The following is a 10,219-nucleotide window of genomic DNA, read 5'->3' on the forward strand; positions in this document are numbered from 1 at the left end:
TACTTTGCACTCCTTGGGGTTTTGCTGAACTGACAATCTGCACACCAAGCCCATCTGAAATACTCTCTCACCCCGGGGGTCACCTGGGTGCGGCCCTGAAACAGAAAGTGAACAAATCACAGCCCACAGTCCTGCTCAGGCTCCAGCTGAAGAGTGTGAAATGAGGGCTGAGGTGCCTCCTCCCATGGTGACTCGTGGCATCTGTCTGTCCTGAGATGGAGGGTGAGGGATTCTGCTGCTATTTCTAGTAACACAGCCCCTGGTGCAGTCTGCTCCTCTTGGCGCCACATTGAAAGCATTGCAGAATTACAAGACACATCCAGCAGCACTGATTAAGTATGAGATGGTGCACAATCACAAACCAAAACATGACCAGGACCTGTAAAGTCATTCCCTTTACAGCTGAGGAAGCTGTGACCATGTGGATCTGAATGACACAGTGCCAGTGAGGTAACAATTGTGCCCTCTGAACCCAGCAGACCTAACCAGGACTCTTCAGGATTGCTTTTAGTGCATGATTTTTTCAGATGCCTTTGCAAAATAGCAAGTACCTGGTACCGAGAAAGCAATAATATGCTAGGAATCAACTTAAATTATTCCTATGAAGATTTTTCATAGGTATGTATTTAGTTAGCATCAGGAGTCAAAGATCACACTGGATTTGCTACAGATCAATCCTTCTGATCAATCCTTCACATATGTGAACTGCTGAAAGTACAGTGCACAACCCAACTGTGTAACACAGCAGAAAACCAGCTCCACTTGGTTCATTTTACAAATTCCAAATGTTATTTTTCACCAAAACCTTCTTCTTATTCTTTTTTCTTTTAAACGGAACTGTCATTCACTACAAGACTGAATGGAAATGATCAAACTGCAGTCACTGGAAAGACTTCTGTGCATGTTGGATTGGATTCTACTGGAGTAGCTTGAAGCAAATGTTTATATATACTTCCAGTGAGTTTATTTTCTTAGGGTGAATGAAAATAGAAACTTCTTGGAGCAGGGAATGGAGAAAATCAGCTTTCCACGGAAACCACAGCTGAGAAGAATTTGATAACAGTTCAGAATAAGGAGTACTACAATATTTTAGTTTCACTAAAGACTTATCTTCCTTCAGAAATTTATTGCATATTATATACTTAGAACTGGTTACCCACAGGTTGCCTTCATGAGAGCACTCTGAAATACTGATTGTAGCAGAGGTATTTTGATGTTTTACCAACTTGGGAAACCAAGTCTGAGCTATTTTAGGCAGAAGTCAAACACTTTATTTCCAACACCTCAAGAAAAAACAGAGCAGCCAATTATTTCCCTCTCCCCCTACAGCACATGTGAAATTAGCAATATCACCCAATCACATGTCAAAGCCACAAAACTACTCCCTAAATAGGTTCAGTACTTAGCCAAGACTGCAAACACAGGAGAATAAAGGAAGCTCAAGAGGAGTCATGCCATGTCCAGCACTTTGCCCAGTTCTAATAATTCCATCAGTCCAAACAGCACTATTATGTGCTGTTGGCTGATGAGGAGTAAAAGATACGTTCTGTGAGGCTTCAAGGCTTGATATAGAGCTCTAGTGTTCTTTCCTGAACCTTAAACATCTTTTTACCCTTCCCTTTAAGGCACACTATGACATCATTGCTCAGTTTTTATCAATCTGCCCCTGACACAAGAAACAAGGAAGGAAACTGGACAATCACTTGAGCAAACCCTGTTGTTCTCTTCCACTGAAGAGTTTCAAGCATTTTGAGATTCCTCACTGAGAGGGAGGCAAAGAGAGGGCTCTACTTTCGCAGGAGAGAGAGATATCAGCAGGAGCATGAAACAGTTTGGGTGATTTGGACTGGCCAAAACACCAATGTCATCAGATGGATGTGAGAAACCTCCAGTGCAGAGTGAAAACTTGAGTAATAGGAAAATGTCATTGAAATCAGTTTACTTTAAATAAACAAATTTTACTTTACCTAAGACTGTAGAACACCTGGTGCAAATGCCTCAGTTTCTGTTACCTCTGTAACAACTCTTATAGACTTCCTTCAGGAAAGGAATGTAAAATGCCAGTCACTCCCAAACTTTTCAATTGGTGCTCACTGAGAGGATGCAAAATGCCCAGAGAAGTGAGTCCCAAACAGATGGGACCCATAAGAGTGACTGGAATCCAAAGAAAAACAAATTAGAAAACACCCCAAAGAATTATATCTCCTCTTGAAAATGAAGCAGTAATTACATTCTTATTATTCTACAGGGAAAAAAAAAATCAATTGCCATGTACTTCTCACCAGAAAAAAAAAAATCACATCCAAATACTTTTCTGGATGTCAATACCCATCTTGGTAAACAAATAAACTCTTCTGTGGCTGAAGGTGAATAGCTCTGCGTGTCTCACAGCATCTGCACAGCTAAAACCTGCTTTTCTTGCCAGACCTCATCACTCATAAAACAGCCTGGCATCAGAGCAGCCCCTGCAGTGCAATCCAGACACCACTCAGGTCCTGGGGGAGAGAATAAAACAGGAGAGGCTTGCAACTATGGGTCCCATGGGACACCACCACAAAACAGATGCAGAGATTTATTTCTGTTGTAACAAAATCCTATTTTCTGATGGGGAAAGATTTGGTCTGGATTGTCACTTCTGGCCTCATTTATTGTTTGGGTACGAAGCTACAGGAGGAATCGCATTCATTTGTTTTAATACCTCAGAAGCAAAAGGCAATGCACCATTGGTCCAGTTTCATCTCATCTGCTCAAGAGAACATTTTGTACTGTCAATGGAGTGTCAAGTCTTGATTTGTGCCAAGCTCATAATAAAATTGCAGACCAACAATACTTCTGTTTGGAAATAAGGTCAAAGGTAGGAATGACAGGCATGAAAAGACACATCCACAAAGTCAAGACCATGACTTGAAAAGCAAAATAATAAGTTAACAGCCCTGAAACCACAGCTCTCCATGACTTGTGCACAGTGTGTGGAAGGACAGACTAGTTTTGACTAAACTGCCTCTCTCTGCCAAGGAGTTATTTCTCAGGAACACCCCTCAGAGTTTTCAACCCACAAAAAATCTTCCATTATATTATCTTTTCATTCAGATTTGGAACTGAGACAAACAGCGGTTTGTCAGGTTTTCTTCAAGATGGAAATTCTGGGGAAAGTTGCTCAGCTCTTTTTGTCAGCTGCCATGGAAGATAAATGATTGTCTAAGCAGAAGTATGCCAGGGCTTCCTCCGGGGTGCTTTGGCTGAGATCTGCTGGAGGACTGTCCTCCTACCAGGCACTGTCACAAAGCACCTTTGTGACTTCTGCTGGACAGCTCCAGAGGGCCAGCAAGGAGAGAGAAGCACAAGTGGGAGAGGTGCAAACAGTGGTGTGTTCACTACAGCCACTCCTGCTGCTGCTAGCTGCGACAGCACTGAGGAAATTCCTCTGTTTCCATGAGATCCTCCAAGGGCCATGCAGCCTCCACGGGGTCAGGCTGGATTCTGCACACAGGCTGTAAAAAGTTCAAGTTGTTCCATGCATGCAATCACAGCTTTTGTATTTTGTTCATTTATTTCATAGTAAACAATGTGTTTTCTCAGTTATTTACCAACAGCTGCAGAAGCTGGTTCTCTGTGCTCTCCTGCCTGAACATCAGGAGAGGTCATCACATATTTCTCACAGATTTTCCTCCTGGATTACCAAGTAACACTCTGTGTAAAGGCTTCCTTTGATAAAAATGAGCACACAAATGGGCAGCACAGAGGTGGTTCTACCAATCCATACTGCACATCCCTAGAGGAAATAACCAGCTGCTTTTTCATTGGGATTCAGTGAAGGAGAACCATTCCCAGAAGGTTAACAGAGCAGACTGGATACTTGCCAAGGCCCCCTGTGCCTGTGCCTGCCATGCACTCTGGAAGTTCTGCCATCAGAGCAGGCAATGCCTCTGTGAAAAACAGAGCACCAAAAGGACAGCAAATCACTTGGACTTTGGGTGTGGTTCAGCTCCAGAAACTGCTGTGTTCAAATTTACCTTCTCCAAGGTATTAACCTGCCACCTGATCAGCAGCTGCTCCAGCTGAGAGGAGGATCAGGGCATATGGAAACATGTCTAGGAATACACAGGCATGGCCAAAAGTGCACCTGCAAAAAGGAACTTCCTTAATCTGCTTCCCCCAGATAAGGATACCCCCAATGTCAGAATACTTTCTTATTCACACTGGGGGCCTTCCTTAGACCTTTCTGCCTTTTTCAAAAGGACTCTTCTTTCCCTTGTTGATAAACCCTTTTCTGAGCTTGTCTCTCAGCAGTGGAACAAGCAGTGAGGTTTACTTGGTTAACAGCACTGTACACACACAAAACCCCAAGCCATTTGCACAGTCCCCCTTCTCTCCTTAAGATGCTTCAAAGTACCCAGACAGGACGTCCCACCACCATGGGGAGCCTTGAAGAGAAGCTGAGATTCCACTTGAGGATAAGCTGAGATTCCACTTGCAAAGCAGGATATAAATATGGGAGGAGCCAAGCACAGCACCCATCTGTAATATAGCCTGGAAAATGCAACAATACTGTGGATAACAGGGCTGTTCTCCTTAACCCTCCCCCTGCCCATCCACATCCCAGCCATCTCCTTCAAATGGCAGAATCTAAACACAGCTGCTGGGTCTGTCCCTAGGCCAAGAGGCTGCATCTGGCAGAGCAGCTCTAGATGTCCCTGATTTTTGGGCATTCCCAAAATAATGTCATCTCCTCTTGGCCTCTGCTGCTGTCACCACCCGAGTGCAAGAGCTCTGCTGTTTCTGTGTCATTCACAAGGAATCCTGCTATCAACTTCTCTTGTGATCATCACTCAGAACCAGGGATCCAGGCCATTCCAGCTTCCAGCCTGGAAACTGACTTGTTACTAGTGACTGACCCAACTTCAGCAATAACTTTTGGTCTCCACTCTAAGTCCCAGGACTATTTTTCAAAGGATTATTTCCTTTACACACCCATTTGCATGCTGAGAATCTCACATTCCTTCCTATCAAAATCTGGGTTGGGCTCATAACCTTCCAAACAAATCATTTCCAAGCTCCTATTAATCATTTATTTTTCATCTCTACCATAAAGATTATCCCTCTCTGGTAATTTGAACCTGGATGACATGGAAATTTTGAATAGATTTAATTTCATTTTTGCTCAGCAGGTGTCCTGTCCATGCCTGGTGAGAAGATGGGTGAGTTTTTCCAAAGTGAAAGATGTTACATACTATTTTACTTATTTCAATGTGCATATCCACTGACAATGCCATTCTCCCAAGGTAGAAGGCCCCTGGGTATTTGTATTTATTTTTTAATCATAGATGTCCCAACTATCTGCACAGAACATACATTGTAGCAGCATGATCTCCTGGCATAACTGGCGACACTGATTATATTTAACTGGCTTTTTCCAGTTCTTCCTGGTGACTTAAACAGCTCCAAGGCAAAGATTTCACATGAAAAATGCAGGATGTACTTCACATAACCCTGTGAGAACATGATGTCAGTACCTGGGTGCATATCCAATTTGGTATTCCCTGAAATCACTAGAACAGGGTGACAGGAGTACCCCAACCCTCTAGGCAGCACATCACATGACAGATTAAATCCTTGCCTAGGGCAGAGAGCCACTAGGGAGGTTAAACTATTCAGATTGCTTTTTAAATATTTCCTGCCTCCTTCCTCACAAGCTGACACAAGGGCTTTAACAAGGCTGAAGCTCTGGAACACAGATTTCAGGAGACACTCTCCTATACAAGAAATACTCTCAGAGTTCTGCTGTATTCCAAGCCTTCCCTGTATTCAGTTGCCACGATCCCACCCTCCCATCCTATGCAGTAGCTCAGACACACGATTCCTCATCTCCAGGAAATCCAAAGGATATTGTAGAGCATGCATTTGTTGGCTGTCTCTCTTCCCAGCTTGTTCTGTAATACTGACACATTTTCAGCATTATTTCTGTCAGGGCTGTCACTCCCCAGCACAGGTTATCCTGTACTAAGCACTGACATATTCACTGGGATTCTCTGGAAAACATTCACAATCCCTGCAACAACTTCCTGAACTCACATCAGCATCTCTCAAGTGACTCTAACATTACATTTCTTACAGTTGTCCTCCAGCCCCTTTTTTGGCATTCCTGAAATGTATCAATGTACAGACACCAGAACTTTCTCCTCAGTAGGGCAAATACTTCATGAGCAGATGACAGCACTAGCCAGACACAGCTGCCTTTGTACTTCCCATAAGATGCAAAGGGTTTTCCAGTTTAACTATGAACACTATGATGATATCCTTGCCTACCAATTTAAATCAATCCCTGCCTTGAGAATATCAGCAACCAGCTCCTCTGATCACGTACTTCAAATTATGAATATTACCCTAATTTTTACACTATCTAAAATTGCAAACCCATTTCTAATCCCTGACAGTTTGTCCTATAGGTCTTCGTCAGAGGACACGGATAATTATTCAACTTGCATTTAGTACCTGCAGTCCCTTACTGCCTAGGAGATTTTATTCAGTCTCAAGATCACTAAAATATGAGTTTTTGCTCAAGAAGAAATTCCTAATGCTTTGAGCCACATCCACTCCTCCTTCTGCCAGCAATTGTCTTTGAATTCTCATGTTATTATCTCCACAAACTGAGCTACACCTCCAGGACATTTCTAAAGGGAAAATATTCATCTCATCTATTTTAGCTCCACCACAGGCAGAGGGGCATGGCCCAATGTCCACAGCAGCACTCCCTGCAGAGGTTATTTGCAAGACGAATCCCTTCCATGCCAACACACAAAGCCACATCCTGGACTCCTGGTGGATTGCTTCCTCACAGCCTTCCCATTCCTACACCCAGCTCTGGGCTGCAGCTGCTCCTTGCTGGTCCCTGCTGGCCTTCCCTGCCTCATCCAGCAAGAAGGAGGTGGCAGGAGGAGCAGCCAGGCAGCCACAAGGCCACTGCTGCTGCTAGCACAGAGAGCCTGAGCCTGTCAGGCCCCATGGAGGCTGGCACAGCCAGGGGCAGTGACAGTGCCTGCAAGTGAAAAGTTATCTCACTGCTCCCAAGCTTCCTGGGACTCTTCTGGAGGTGATCCAGATGCTGCAACGCTCCCCATGAGCCAGTGACTGTCCCAGCGTGGCGCTCCAGTGCTCAATCCCATCCCATGCCAAGACTGCCTGAGTAGATTGTTCCACAAGCACGAGCTTTGCAACCCACACCCCACTGTGACTTCTCAGCTGCAACCACAGCCAGAGGTCACAAGCCATTGTACACAACCACCTTCCCCAGGGATCTGTCTCGTTCCTGGAATCACTGTCAGAGCATCGCTGGGGTTAGGTCACAGCAATTCAGCATGACCAGCCTGAAGAGGAGGGCACAGTTTCAAGCAGACTAGAGAAAAGATGAGGAGAAGCTGCAGTGGGTGGTTGGTCACTTAGCAGGGTATCAGGCTCCAGAACTGTGTCACAGCTCCGTGGTCAGGGCTGTGCCCCAGACAGACCGGCCAGAACATCAGAGAGTCACTTAACCACTGTCCCCATTGGCACAGAGACACCAAGTACACTCACCCATCCAGCTGCCAACACTTGTGCCAGGCTGCTGGCAGCACTGCCACACCTGCCAAGGCCACTGCTTGTGGGATCACCTGCCAGCATGGTCCATGCTGCTCCTCTCCTGACAAAGCAGCTGCTCCTCTCAGGCAGCCTTTTGCTGTGGCATTTGGTGCTGCTCTATCAGGTGTCTGCTTGCACAGATATTACATATTGACCTGAACTGGCATTACTTCCATTCCTAATCTCAACAGCTCACAGAGCTGTTTGTGAGACTTTTACTCTTCAGCATTGCAATCCTGCTGCCCACATTATCTGAATTAGTTATAAAATGCCTTCTCTCAGAACTGGAATACAATATCACCCAAACTCTGTGGGTTGCTGTCTGGCATCCTGAAGTGGAACCTTGACCCAAGTCTGAATTGACCCACTTTGGACCTGACCTGCTCTGTGCAGGAGGTTTGACCAGATCAGAAGTTAATAGAAGGAAGGTCCAACTCTCACCTCTATTTCTGCTCCCAAGCAGATATACCCATACAAGCACCAGCCTGGAAAATACAACAAGGTTTTACTCCTGTGGTTGACAGTGCAGCTTCCACGTGATGCTTCTGCCACCATTTGGACAAGCAGATGCAAACTGCTGTGCTCTAAGAGCTGTGACCAAGCAAATAAACCCTCTCTCAGCAGTTGGACAGAACTGCTTCCTTAGGATACATGATATTTCACTGTCAACCCTTCTGTTTAAACAGACATTTGCATCACAAATAGTCATTTACCTCTGGAAAACAAAATATTTCATTGAAATGATGCCAAAAGTGCAACTTCCGGCTGGTTTTGCTCAAAATTAGGTGTAAAAATCAAAAACTGACTGAAACATACTTTCATCTTTGAAGCTGTTCTTGCTTGGGAAAAAATCAGAACCTCCGAATTATATTATAAAAGAGAATAGGCTAAGATCAGATATTAGGAAAAAAGTTCTTCCCTGTGAGGGTGGTGAGGCCCTGGCACAGGTTACCCAGAGAAGCTGTGGATGCTCCATCCCTGGAAGTGCTCAAGGCCAGGCTGGATGGGGCTTGGAACAACCTGGGGTAGTGAAAAGTGTCCCTGCCCATGGCAGGGGGGTTGGAATGAGATGGTTTTTAAGTTCCCTTCCAACCAAGACCCTTCTATTATGCTGTGATTGTATAATTAGAGAATTATCTGCCTGGAAGCATAGCAGGCTCACTTTAAGTGGTACTTTTTGTTTTCCAGGGCCATTTGAACCTTAGGCAATGCAGGGTAGGTGTGAATGAACAGCAGCAGATCCCCATCATGCTTTATAGTGATGGAGCTGAGTGAAGAGGTTTTAATTGCTGCTGTTCTTGAGAAAACCAAGCTTTCTCCAAAGCCTGTGGTTAGCCTGGAGAGGATTTCACTTGTTCTTCTTCCTTAATTACATTGCTGCCAGTTGATATAGTTTTCTCAGAACTTAAATATCAAAGGAAAACATGTTCCTGTCAATGCAGTAAAAAGCCATATTTAAAAGAACCAAGGCTTGATGTTCTGTGTTCTCACTTCAGCAAAAATTTGAGTGACTTCAATGGTATTTTCAATTGAATAAAGAACATAAACTAAAGCCAACATTATTTCTGTGTGGATTTTTCCCCATAAATTTTTGTTTGTTTTAAAGCAGTTGTTAAACATGTAAGACATTTGATTGATTAAAACTTACTTTCCAACAGCAAATAATTTTAACAATCTTATTCTTATAACCTTGTTTGTTTGTTAGCTGAAGAATTAGATGAAACAAAAAAAGTCTCGTGACAGGCCAAGAGGAAAGGCACAAATGGAAAGGGATATAAAAGTCCACTAACACATTAAAGATGTATCAAAGAATGCAAGAGAACATATCTGTGGTCAGTTGAAGATGCTTTGAGCGGAGATAATTTCCCTGAATTATTATGTGATAACATTCTTCATCCCAGTACACAAAGCTCAAAGTTAGGATTCAGATTCTTTTCCATCCTGCAAAGGCAAAACATTTCCAGGCCTTTTAACAGCCATCAGCTTGGTTTTCAAAGGAGCACAAACAGCCAGTTTGGTTGGAATGGGGGGACCAAGACTAGAACCAGAAAAAGGATGTAGGCAATTAACTTGCATGTGACCTAAATTTGGTGTCAGGATTCATGGTCAGATGACAGCTCAAGCCACAGGTGTGTTGCCCTCTGTGTGTCCCAGGGAGTGCTGCCAGCTGTGAACAGCCATGACAGTGAGGCGCAGGACGTGCTGCCCACAACTGACACCGGGACACACACTGAGCTGGCTACTTCACCTTGGGAAATGCAACCAGAGAGGCTTTAAGAGCCACACCTGAAACAGGGACATCAAAGAAAGGGGCACAGTTGGCAGAGGACTAAAAAACCAAAGTCAGTGTAGAAAAAGCTGATTATTCATATCATGAGAGCTGCCTCCCTCACTGTCTGTGAAACACAGGATTGTCCACCATCAGGCAGTTACTGCCTTCAAGTTCCTACAGCTTTCCTCTGCTCTTTTCCCTTTCCACCATGAAGGCTTTCTTTCATGTCAATCAATGTGCACCAAAAAAGCTGGGAGCAGAGAAAACTTGCAGCTGGTCACCTTCAGTTCCTGGATTTGTGCAGCAAACCCCCACCTTTGAAAGGTGACCTGC

Source organism: Zonotrichia leucophrys, chromosome 3, assembly GCF_028769735.1.
Source record: "Zonotrichia leucophrys gambelii isolate GWCS_2022_RI chromosome 3, RI_Zleu_2.0, whole genome shotgun sequence".
Taxonomy (NCBI): Eukaryota; Metazoa; Chordata; class Aves; order Passeriformes; family Passerellidae; genus Zonotrichia; species Zonotrichia leucophrys.